Source organism: Lolium rigidum, chromosome 2 (assembly GCF_022539505.1).
Source record: "Lolium rigidum isolate FL_2022 chromosome 2, APGP_CSIRO_Lrig_0.1, whole genome shotgun sequence".
NCBI classification, from domain to species: Eukaryota; Viridiplantae; Streptophyta; class Magnoliopsida; order Poales; family Poaceae; genus Lolium; species Lolium rigidum.
The window spans coordinates 4,814,174-4,825,392 of NC_061509.1; the positions used below are offsets into that span (position 1 = coordinate 4,814,174).

Sequence of the window (11,219 nt, forward strand, 5' to 3'; positions counted from 1 at the left end):
AGAACAAAAAGAATAACTCAGCTATTAAGGAAATTAATTGATGGTACACAGCTAGAGGTGAATTGATAATCATGAGTTGTTTATTTCCTTTTTTGAATGTATCATGACTTCATGAATCATTTATTAATATGTAATCCCTCCAATTGGTATGTATTGTTGTTTAGCTCCAACCACATGGCACAAAGAAGGATTTAATGACTTAGTCTTTAACATAGGTTGACCCAACTGTATGCAGTTATGCACAACTCTAATATCACTACCAAAAAATATTTATAGGGGTGTTTAGTGGAAAATATTGCCTCAAAAACTAGGGTAACAAGTATATGCAGACGAAGTAAATGCTATACATACTCATTTTCATTTATCATAATTTCGCATTATTCTTCCCAGTGAAATATAGTACTACTCTTCCTCGCTGATGAAATACATGATTTGGCAGCAGAATAGACAACATAAGGTTGCACATTCACACCATACTGAGCTGCATGCTAATACTTGTTAACTGCAGAGAAATACAGTGATTTCTGTACCATTACATTAATTCAGTAGTATTTATGCTGTCGAGAATAGACCATACAAATAACATAGTTTAGTTACTAATGGAGTTAATTAATGCGGAGCTCGATTGTTAATCACGATCTTTATTTTTTTGATGGTATCATGACTTCATGAATCATTTATTAATACGTTCTACCTCAGATTAGGTACTCCCTTTGTCCTCTTTTGTAGGACTTAAGGAATCACCTGACAAATGATCACTGCAAAGTACTAGGAGTGGCCAAGATGGAAAGAAACTGAAAATATCCTCAGTACGTGAAATACACCTTAGATAGATGGACACAAGGAAAAAAATTATGCCATACGAAGGTGTATGGATGGAGTATATATTTTTTCGATTAGCTCTCCAAGCACATGGAAGATGGAAGGATTTAATGGCGTAGTTAATAAAAAAAGGTTGACCCAACTGTATGCCCAACTCTCACATTACTATGAAAAAGGTACTTGTGGTGCATTTAGTACAAATATTGCCACAAAATTAAAGTAACAAATATATATTCTGTACAGAAGAAACAAAAGTTAACATGGCATTTTTTTACCGGAGGTTGTATTTTGGTGTAATATCATTGTTTGTAACAAGTAGTTTAAAAATAGAGTTATGCCTATTCAGTTGGATACATCAAATTAAAACTGAACTAATTTTTTTCAAGGGTTGTGCAAAGATTATCTCTAAATTTGGTGGCTACATTGGTGGTTAGATTTGGAGATATACCCACAGAAGTCCGATATAGTCAGAACTCTCTGGTGGCTTAAGGTACATTAAACTTCCGAACTTCTTATCCATATCCATACTTTTTTTATCATCACTTCACAGTATTTCTTTCAGGTGACAAGTAGCACCATTTCTCAATGTAATATTCGGTTTCATAGCAAGTTACACAGCATAAGCTTCTACTTACACACCATACTGCACTACATGCTAATAATTGCTAATTCTGTTTAATCGTCAAATGAACGTTGGTGAGTTTCTTTTCCATTGCATTCTCTTAGCATATTTTTTTAATGACAGACCTTGTGCTAGAGACATTCCTACTAATGTAAACTTTCTTTGTCTTAAAAATGAAATTTACTAGGCTGAATTCATCGTTTGTGATGTTGGCAAACACGCAACCTGATAGGTTATAACAAAGAAATCAAGGTATAGGAGCCAGTGTTGGAACTTCGCCATATATTTAGGCTTAGTGTTGATGATTTTCGTAGGAACTTTGGGAAAAAGAATTCAACATTCCCTGTGGTAGCAAGGCAGTTAAGGAGAGTAAGCCAATTTAGGAAATCTTACAATCGCCATTTTAATTGTGGAGTGAAGCAGCTAAGGGGATAATGTAGAGAGTGAGAAAATTGGGTATCTTATACTTAGTCTGAATGCATCCTAGTTGCTAGCTACTATCTTTGTCCTATTTTATAAATAATTTCCTTCCTTCCTGTGATGTCCCGGTTGTTGGGGAGGGATCATTCACAGGGATCTGGGAGGATACAAGGGAATTGGAAAGAGAATTGGAGGATGAGATAGCAGCAATAGGTGAGATAGGCGAAGGGGATGGGAAACTCCAGAGTTTAATTCCAATCTCAACATACGTGTTCGCTACAACGACCTGGTCCTTATAACCTGGACCCAGCGGCACACAGCCAACTCACGCATACAACTCAATTAGCCACTGGAATGTGGACCTGTTGATCTCGCCTGGCCTACTTCTTGCTGTCCAGGCGACTCGATGTCCACCAGCTGGATAGCAGGTGTGACACTTCCTCTCCAAGTTCATATTGAGTGGGCGTGAACAGTGAAATGTATATGTACAAGACTAGAGTAGGATGGCCAGGCGCTAATCATCTAGCTTAGCTAAATGATGTAAGCATGTGGAGTCTAGAATATTCACCACATATGCTGTAGTTTAGTTTTTGCTGACTAATGAATACCTGGAACTGGATGAATCTACTTGATGTTTTCTAAACATTTGAGATTTCATTTACGACAATTTGTGGTTATGAATTCAAATTCTGTTTTTTTTTCAAGGATGCCCTGCTCACTGATGAGGCAGAGAAAGTTGGAGCTGGTGAGGCATCATGCAGTGTGAGTAGGACGGAAGTGAAGAGAAGGGCGAGAAGCCGAGAACCTACCGATGGAGGTCGAACATGACGGCCTTCTCCGTGGTGATGGTTTTGGATTTGCGGCCTCAGATTTCCTTACGACGTCTCAAGAGGATTTGCTTCTCGCTGTATCAGGGGCCTTGCCCAATGGGCGTATAATTCATGAATACAAACTTGCACGTGCTATCTGCGCCCACCGCAGCATGGGTCCACCAGAAGCTCCCCCATCTCTTGTTTGCCGCTGGCTCTCCATCTCGTGTCTTTCATCCCATGCCCTGTCCACCGGTTCCCTGCCGCACGTGTAGGCCATCGCTGTCTCGCATCCCCCGTCGGCTTCCTGTCTCCCCATTGACACATGTACTGTCCAGCTACGGGAAACAGCTCATCCTCCACAGCGCGCTGCTAGTTTGCTACATTGAGGTACTTCTTTGTTCTACCTTGCCCCCACTCTATACTTTTTGTTGCTTCGAAATTGTTTATATTGGGCATATAGTTGGAAATTTGCTTGGCCTGTTGGAAGCAAAAATTGGTATTGCTTTTCTGTGCTACTAGGTCATCTTGCTAAATATAGAAGTATCAGGGCCAATTAACTACAGTACAATTTACTATCGATTAATCTATATTTTTCTTACGAGCTCTATTATTGACCTATCTTTAATGGTCTAATGGATGTATTAGGGAGAATACCGGAGATAGGAGGTGACTTGTGAATGTGGAATCATCAGTTACTAATTTACTACCTGTATGTAGTATTGCCCAAGTAAGAGAACCTGCCTATATAAATACAACCCTTGCCAATTAGTTATTTCTGCAGTTTGACACTCAGCTGACCCTACTGTCTGATTATCATGTGCTAGTAGTTAATCTGTTAAAATCATGCAGAGGATCGATGCACAACACAATGTATTTCTTTATTATTATTGACTAGCACTCTGGTCATTATATATGACCAGCACATCGACACATGACATGTGCTAGTAGTCTATATATATGACCACTTGACCAGCACTTCGTCTTTCCATGTACATCCTTATATAATCTTGTTTTTCCTACAAATTGTGTAATCTTAGTCGTGTCCACAAGATATTTGGCTCTGCTGCTGATGTAAGAAGCAAACAAAATTCACCCTGATTATATGTTCAAGTCCCATTTTTTTTTTTTGCGAATTTATTCTATTAAACTAACTAGGACACCAAGGCTTATTAGTTCACCATTGATAGTTTTCTGAAACTGCAGGAACTATCGTTCTGCAAAGATGGTGTTCACAAATTTCAACCTCAGTGGATCAAGAAAGAATCCTAGTCCCTAGTGCATTGCATTGCTGATAACCTTCATGATCATTTCTTACTGGTTAGTGATGTATGGTTAGAAAATTGTAGACCAGTATTATCATGCAACTCAAATTACCAATTTCTTACTGTATGTACAGGCATGCAGCAAAATTGATGGTGCATTCAGAACTATGTGCTATATAAAAGTTCAGAATTTTATAGCACAGTTTTTGTTTTGTTTATGCTCCAGTTATGATTATATTAAAGGTCCATGTGTTAAGGACCATGTGGAAGCTCTCACCTGTTTTGCGTCTTTGGGCTAGCTCAAGACAAATATGTTCCAGACTCAACCAAACTAGGCCACTTTATCCCTTTTGGGCTGGACACGTTAGCTGGAACTGATCTTCCTCTATGGGGAACCTGGAAGGTGATGGTGCTGCACTGCTGCCTCTCAGCTTCTTCAGGTCTTCATGCCTCTGTTGTGATATTGGTCACATATCAGCTTCTTCAGCCTCTGTTGTGACATTGTTGCCGTCGACATTGTGCCCCTCCTTCTGGGCAAACAGCGTGTTAAAATTAGATTGTTTGGTTGTGGGCTGCGACAAATTCACCACCAACCCTTTCTTTACATCTAAATATTCCTCCTATATGTTTCAGATCTTCGATCAGGACCGGATTTTGATCCAGTGTCATGTGATTTCATGATCTTGACCGCACTTTTCCCAGCCCAAAATTGAAGGTGAAGTATCACCCCACAAACTGTGTGTGCTTTTTTCAGGTGTTTGTCAGCAATGGCAATGTGTCAAAATCGTCCATGTTCTCATCTGACTTGCCTTTTGTGTAGGCTGTTCAATGTTCAACGTCATGCAGATGGGCCATCCTGCCCTGTACCATACATCAACTTGCTGTGAACTCCGTGCCTTCTGTCACACATACTGAATGTAGCATGAACTATGAAGCCACTGGACGCTCTTATCAGTAGAGTACCATGTACTACTGGATAGACCACACTGGGTGGGCACTCAAAATGGTCAATCTGATGGGGACCAAAAGGCACATGGCTATGTCTTTGCAGGTCATTGTCTCCAAGAAGTGGTGTCGAATCATTACGTGTTAAAAGGGTCGGGGCTGCTAGGCCACCTCCCTGTCGCCCACAGGATTGACGAGGGAGGGAGCGAGAGAGTTTTTCTTTGGACTTGTGGTTTTCTTTGTCCAGCAATCTGGTAGCTAGGCTTCTCGAACAAGAATCGTATCCTGATCATTATGATACCAGGAGTGTACTATCGTCCATGAAGGAAGGGCTTCAAACTTTGAAGCACACAATCTTGCTAAGCATGCTTTAACTTTTGGAGTAGGTCGTCACCTGTGGCTTAGTACTCCATATTCAGTTTCAGTTCTTGTAATCATTGTCAATAATCAATAAAGCTTAGCACGTTTGTGTAAAAAACAAAGCTCGGAAAGCGTTGTGTGAATTGGATTTGCTCATCCCAACAATCTACCTAATGGACTACAGTGACAGCAACCTCGTATGTGATTTTGGGGCCACACTTGAATGCGCTTGCTTTGAAGTGTTCAAAAAATCGGCTGATTAACCACTGGCCAAATAACCCCTACTTGGAGGGTCACTGAGACACGGAGTAGCTGTTTAACTGATTAATTGGCAGATTAATTGATTAACTGGCTGCTTCGTCCATTAATCTTCATCTCGCCAGCTAACCGATATGTTACCGATTAACGATTTTTTAACATTTCTATTGTCGTGGACGGTGACCTCCACCTTTAACGCACTCGACCCCACCACGGTCAGGCCTCACAATGACAAAGGCGGTGTCCGGCAAACCGGTGTGTTGGTATTGGCTATGGGGACTATGCATGCATGAAGGACGAATCCATGTGCATGTAGAACTGAATAATATTTGTTGGATAATAGTTTTGATGAAAAATTTCAGTTTACATCCCAAAGAAGAAGAAAATCGCAACCGCTTGAGCAAACGAACAATGTAAAAACAAATGAAAATTTATCTCCACGTTTAGAACATTCTTTCACAAACCACACCTCTCCTTTTCTTTATTTTCTCTATTATTTTTCTGTTTTCTTTATATTCTCCGTTCTTTTACTACTTCCAGTGGATGGCCATCATGTAAATACTTCACTTGATTATGCTTTTGATTAGCATTTAATAACTTAGATAAGCCTGATGTGTAAAACACACTATGCCTACTTTTGAAGCAAATTTCTAATTCTAATTCTTAAACATGTTAGAAAAACTGCACTGATATATCATGACTTTTGATAATCAAAATAAATGATTAATCACTGCGGTTTTAATTTATAAATAGTGAGGTAAGTTTGTGTAGTGTTACTGTATTTCTTTCATGGGGATAACTTTTATAATGTGCTTATCTATGTACATGTCCTTGTTGGGACAGCTTTACATGCGACAAGCCTTCAAATTTTTGAAACTAATTTCCTATTTGTTAAATACCAAACAATTCAAATATCAACACCATTAGGTCTTTTTTTTTTTGCCCAGGCTGCTGGTCAGGCCGTTTTCTTTAAACTATCCTCTTAAAATAGTTTTTTAATGCGATTTTCTCACATGTTCAGAATCTATAGGCGCATAGAGCAGTTCTTTAGTGTAACAATTCATCTAAGACATATATACGTTACAGTTGTTCATTAGTTATATTTTCTTAAGTCCCATTTTTTTATACTAGATAAGGTATTTATAATTTTGCACAGGGTCCTGGATTTTGCCGGCTTGGCCCCAACCACAATTTGCTTCTGCATAGAAGTCTTGTAAGCACTCTTTTTGTATATTGGCTAGAAGGGTATGCTTCCAACAAGGCTCATCATCAAACCGGGCCACAATAGTTGGGACCTGCGGTATCTTATCCCTCATATGGTCATCAAAATATTAAAAAAATTCTAAGTGCCCCAACTCTTCGAGTTGTGGTTCTAGAGGTCATTAACTGTCCTAGGAAAAGTAGTACCTAGCCGGGAAATTAGATGATCATTATTTCTCTCCAATCCTTACACCAAGGAGAAGACCAAATACTTGAGTTGCCATTTGCTATTTGAAGATGACAGTAACCTTACATCTGTGGCAAAACATTTAAAACCAAATCCCAAAAGGCAGATTAGGGTAGGGAAGAATTAGCTCTCCAAATAGAAGTGGTGGGGAAATATTTTGTCTTGAACACTTGTGCCAAAAAGGTATCAGGTTCCTTCAAAAGACGTCAAACAAACATAGCATGCAAAACTTTATTCATAGCAAAAATATCCCTAATGCCCACCCTCATATGAAGGTTTACAAATGGCATGCAAAACTTTAAACAAATTGTCTTTGAACTATCATTTTATTGGATGATAGTCCATCTCCAAGTAGCCAAAGCATTCTTCTTCATGTCCTTCAAAACCAGTAAAATTTCTTCCTTCTCTGGCATAATAGAAGAAACAGACAACTCATTTTGCTCTTGTGAAGGAAGAACCGGAGGGTTCATTGCTCAAATTCAGATTAGAGGCCGTGAAGATGTTGGTAAAATAATCAGCGAGACAAGTAGCACTATCTTGCAGATTATAAAGTAAGTTGTTGCTGCCATCTTTTATCAAACTTATTATATCATTTCTCCATCTCTACAAAACAACATTATGAAAATAAGAAGAACTACAACCACCTTGCTTTGCCCACTGCATGCTTTTTTTTCCCATGTTAACTATAAAACTCTGTTAACTTGGTCATGGTCTGCTCATAACTTAGGGTGATACATGCTTACTTGACATGATCCCGAAGTTAAAAGCTTTTCTTCCCACACCACTTCTTCAAAGATCCCGCAAGACTCGAAGTTCTAACGTGGAGAGGCTTGTTAGAGCATCTCTAACAGGCGCGCTATCCCACGCCCGTGCTATAAAAATTGTCGGTATGCAGCGCGCGGAGACGAATTTGCTCCTCCAGCAGGCGCGCTATCCGCGACGGCGCTGCAATTTTTTGGTGCGTGCTGCGTTTTGCCCTATCCAGGGTGCCATATGTGACGCGCCGGCTGCAGCACGCGGCATCTTTCGCACGCGTGATGCTCCAACGGCTGGAAAATTCACCCCACGCCCGCGCCCTCCATTTCTCCACCCGCGCCACCGCCGCACGATTCCGCCGGCGCCGATCGATTTTGCCGCCGCCCCCACTCGAGTTCGTCGCCGCACCGTAGATCTGCCTCCCCCGCGCCTCCTCCCGGCCGTTTCGACCGCTTCGCCGCGCTGTACCGAGCCGCAGCCGCCGCCATCGACGGGCACAAGGCCGGCGCTTTCGACGACACTTCGCCTTCCTCCTCTGAAAGGACACGGATATCGCCTAGAGGGGGGGTGAATAGGCGGCTTAAAACTTTTACGAGATGGGCTTAACAAATGCAGAATAAAACTAGCGTTTACTTTGTCAAGCCCAAAGCCTATATACTATGGTTCACCTATGTGCACCAAAACTTATTCTAAGCAATGCAAGCAAGTATGTGATAGCAAGATATATATATAACTTCAAGCACGATGGCTATCACAAGGTAAAGTGCATAAGTAAAGAGCTCGGGTATAGAGATAACCGAGACACGCAGGAGACGATGATTTATCCCGAAGTTCACACTCTTGCGAGTGCTAATCTCCGGTGGAGAGGTGCGGTGGCTTAGTGCTCCCGAACGCCACAAGAGGCTCATCTTGAGGTGTGGTTGCTCGATGCACACCAACGCCACAAAGGCCTCACCCCAAGATGCGGTACTCACACCACACACCGAGCGCCACGAAGGCGCCTCACCTAAATCTCCGGTGACCCTCGCCACAAAGGCCTAGGTCACGGTTCCACTAAGGGATTTCCTTCGAGGCGTAAACCGGGGCTTACATAAAGGTTGGGGCACACATCCACAACTTAATTGGAGGCTCCCAACAAATCACCACAAAGGTCTAGAATCCGTCTAGGGTTCCAAGAACCCAAGAGTAACAACCTTCTTGCTTTCACCACCACGAATCACCGTGGAGAACTCAAACCGATGCACCAAATGCAATGGCAAGAACACCACAAAGATGCTCAAGTCCTTCTCTCTCAAATTCCAACAAAGCTACAAAAACTATTGGGGGAATAAGAGAGGAAGAACAAATAAGAGGAGGAACACCAAATTTCTCCAAAATCTAGATCTAGTGGATTCCCCTCACAAAGAGAGGGATTTGATTGGTGAAGATGTAGATCTAGATCTCCTCTATCTTTCTCTCAAATAGATGCAAGATTCATTGGAGGGAGAGGGAGATAGCAAGCTCAAAGAAGGTCAACAATGGGGGCAAAAACGAGCTCAAACCGACCAGAAACTTTGGGGAAGAAGACCCCCTTAAATAGGGGCCAAAATATCTGACCGTTATGGCCAAAATCGCGTCCCGGCGGCAGTGCCGGAGTGCTCCCGGCGGCAGTGTCGGAGTGCTCCCAGCGGCACTGCCGGCCTCCCTGTTTATACCAAAACACCCGGTACGAAAACCTTAAGATCTTTTGCATCCGGACTCCGATTTCGATGATCTTGGGCTCGTTGAAATCACAACAACAAGCTCTACAACAATATGCATAGAAACATCATAGTCCAGCAAAGGAGGATAGAAACAAATGAATAAAGGTTTTACCTATCTATAAAAGGCAAACCGGTAAAACCTCCAATATGGAAAATGCAACAACTTGAGATAGGAGACTTGGATTTAGGTGAAACCAATTTTGTTGTAAAGAAGATGACAAGAGCTACCCCACAAAGAGTGAAAATCTTAAGAACAAGTGGGGTAGGTTTTTCTTTTAGAGTGAAACCTCTCAATACGAGAAACCGAGAAAAACTCCAATATCGAAAACGCAACAAGTGATTCATGCGGAATCCATTTTCGATGAACTAGAGCTTGTCATGAGAATAAGCACAAGCTCTAAAACACCATATGGATAAGATCCAAATAACAACCAAGAAAGATGATGCAAGGATGCAAAGGTTTGAGGTCTCCGAAGGATACGATCGAGTTACTCACTCGAGAGCCCTCTTGATAGTACGACAACTAAACTATAAACCGGTCTCCAACTACACCATGAGACCGGCGAGAAAGAAACCCTATCAAGAGAAAACCTTAACCTTGAGCATTCCACTTGAGCTTGATGATGACGATCTTGACCGCAACAAGATGGAACACCTTTCTCTATTGTGCTTGCTTGACGAAGTCTTGTGGATTGCTCCCCCATAATCCACCATGGGAGAGCTTCTTCTTCGGTGCAACTTCATATATCCATGAACACCATATGGAGGGCATGCTTCAAGCAAATGATCTCTTCGAGTTGACTCATCTTGAACTTGCACTTCATTTCTTCATGGCAAGCTTCAAGCATATGATCTCTTCGAGTTTGGCTCATCTTGAACTTGCACTTCATTTCTTAATTCTTCATCATGTTGATGTCTTGAACTAACTTGAGGGCTCACTTCATCTTCATCTTCAAGACATACTTGACACTTGATATCCTTCATCAATTTCTTCTTATTGCAACCTTGAAGCCAACTTATGGTTCAAGCATTGCCTATGGACAACACCTCCAAATATAACTCAATGCAAACATTAGTCTATAGGGATTGTCATTAATTACCAAAACCACACATGGGGGCTCCATGCACTTTCAATCTCCCCCATTTTGGTAATTGATGACAATCTCTTTGAGAGGATTTATATAAGGAATTTAAGTAACAAACAAGTTGAATATATAGAGCAAACTCCCCCATAATATATGCATGTGTGAATGATCTTGACTTTGATTGCATATATTGGCATTCAAATCCTAGTGGAGTTTCCTCTAAATATTCAACTATGCAAAGCAACAAGATGCAATGCAATAAAGGCACATGCTTAAGCACAAAGCAAAGACATAACCAAATTCCCTTAAACCCTCCAAACTTCTCCCCCATTGGCACCAATTGCCGAAACGGGTGAAAAATTTAGAAGGCCAAAATAGTGATAGTTCCTCCATAGCGTGTGCATTTCTCATAATTTGAGTGGAATCAAATGCACGTATCCAATGACGAATATTCGGAAGGAATCACACTATAGATGGGATCAAAGATTGCAAAAGGATAACAAAGTCAAGAAGCTTCAACAAATGAAGCAAGCAACCAAATGAACCACAAAGAAGATACCAAAAGAAAGATAGATATTATGATAAGATCAAGAAGATTGCTCTAAATAATATGAGGAAGCTCCCCAAGGTTTGTGCACAAAACTAGACAAATTGCATTGGAGTATAAAGTGCACAAACATGAAATCAT

The 11,219-nt window shown here is 41.1% G+C and overlaps 1 long non-coding RNA gene across 3 annotated transcripts; it reads left to right on the top strand.

The window, feature by feature from the left end:
• Window positions 1–687: 687 nt before the first annotated feature.
• On the top strand, window positions 688–4,098 carry LOC124691207. Of its 3 annotated transcripts, XR_006998851.1 has the most exons (4): window positions 696–998; window positions 1,209–1,312; window positions 2,570–3,063; window positions 3,322–4,098. It is a non-coding gene; the product is annotated as an uncharacterized LOC124691207 (long non-coding RNA). The 3 variants fall into 3 exon arrangements; XR_006998852.1 differs by having other exon boundaries at window positions 688–809; window positions 2,570–4,098; XR_006998850.1 differs by having other exon boundaries at window positions 701–998; window positions 2,570–4,098.
• Window positions 4,099–11,219: the final 7,121 nt, after the last annotated feature.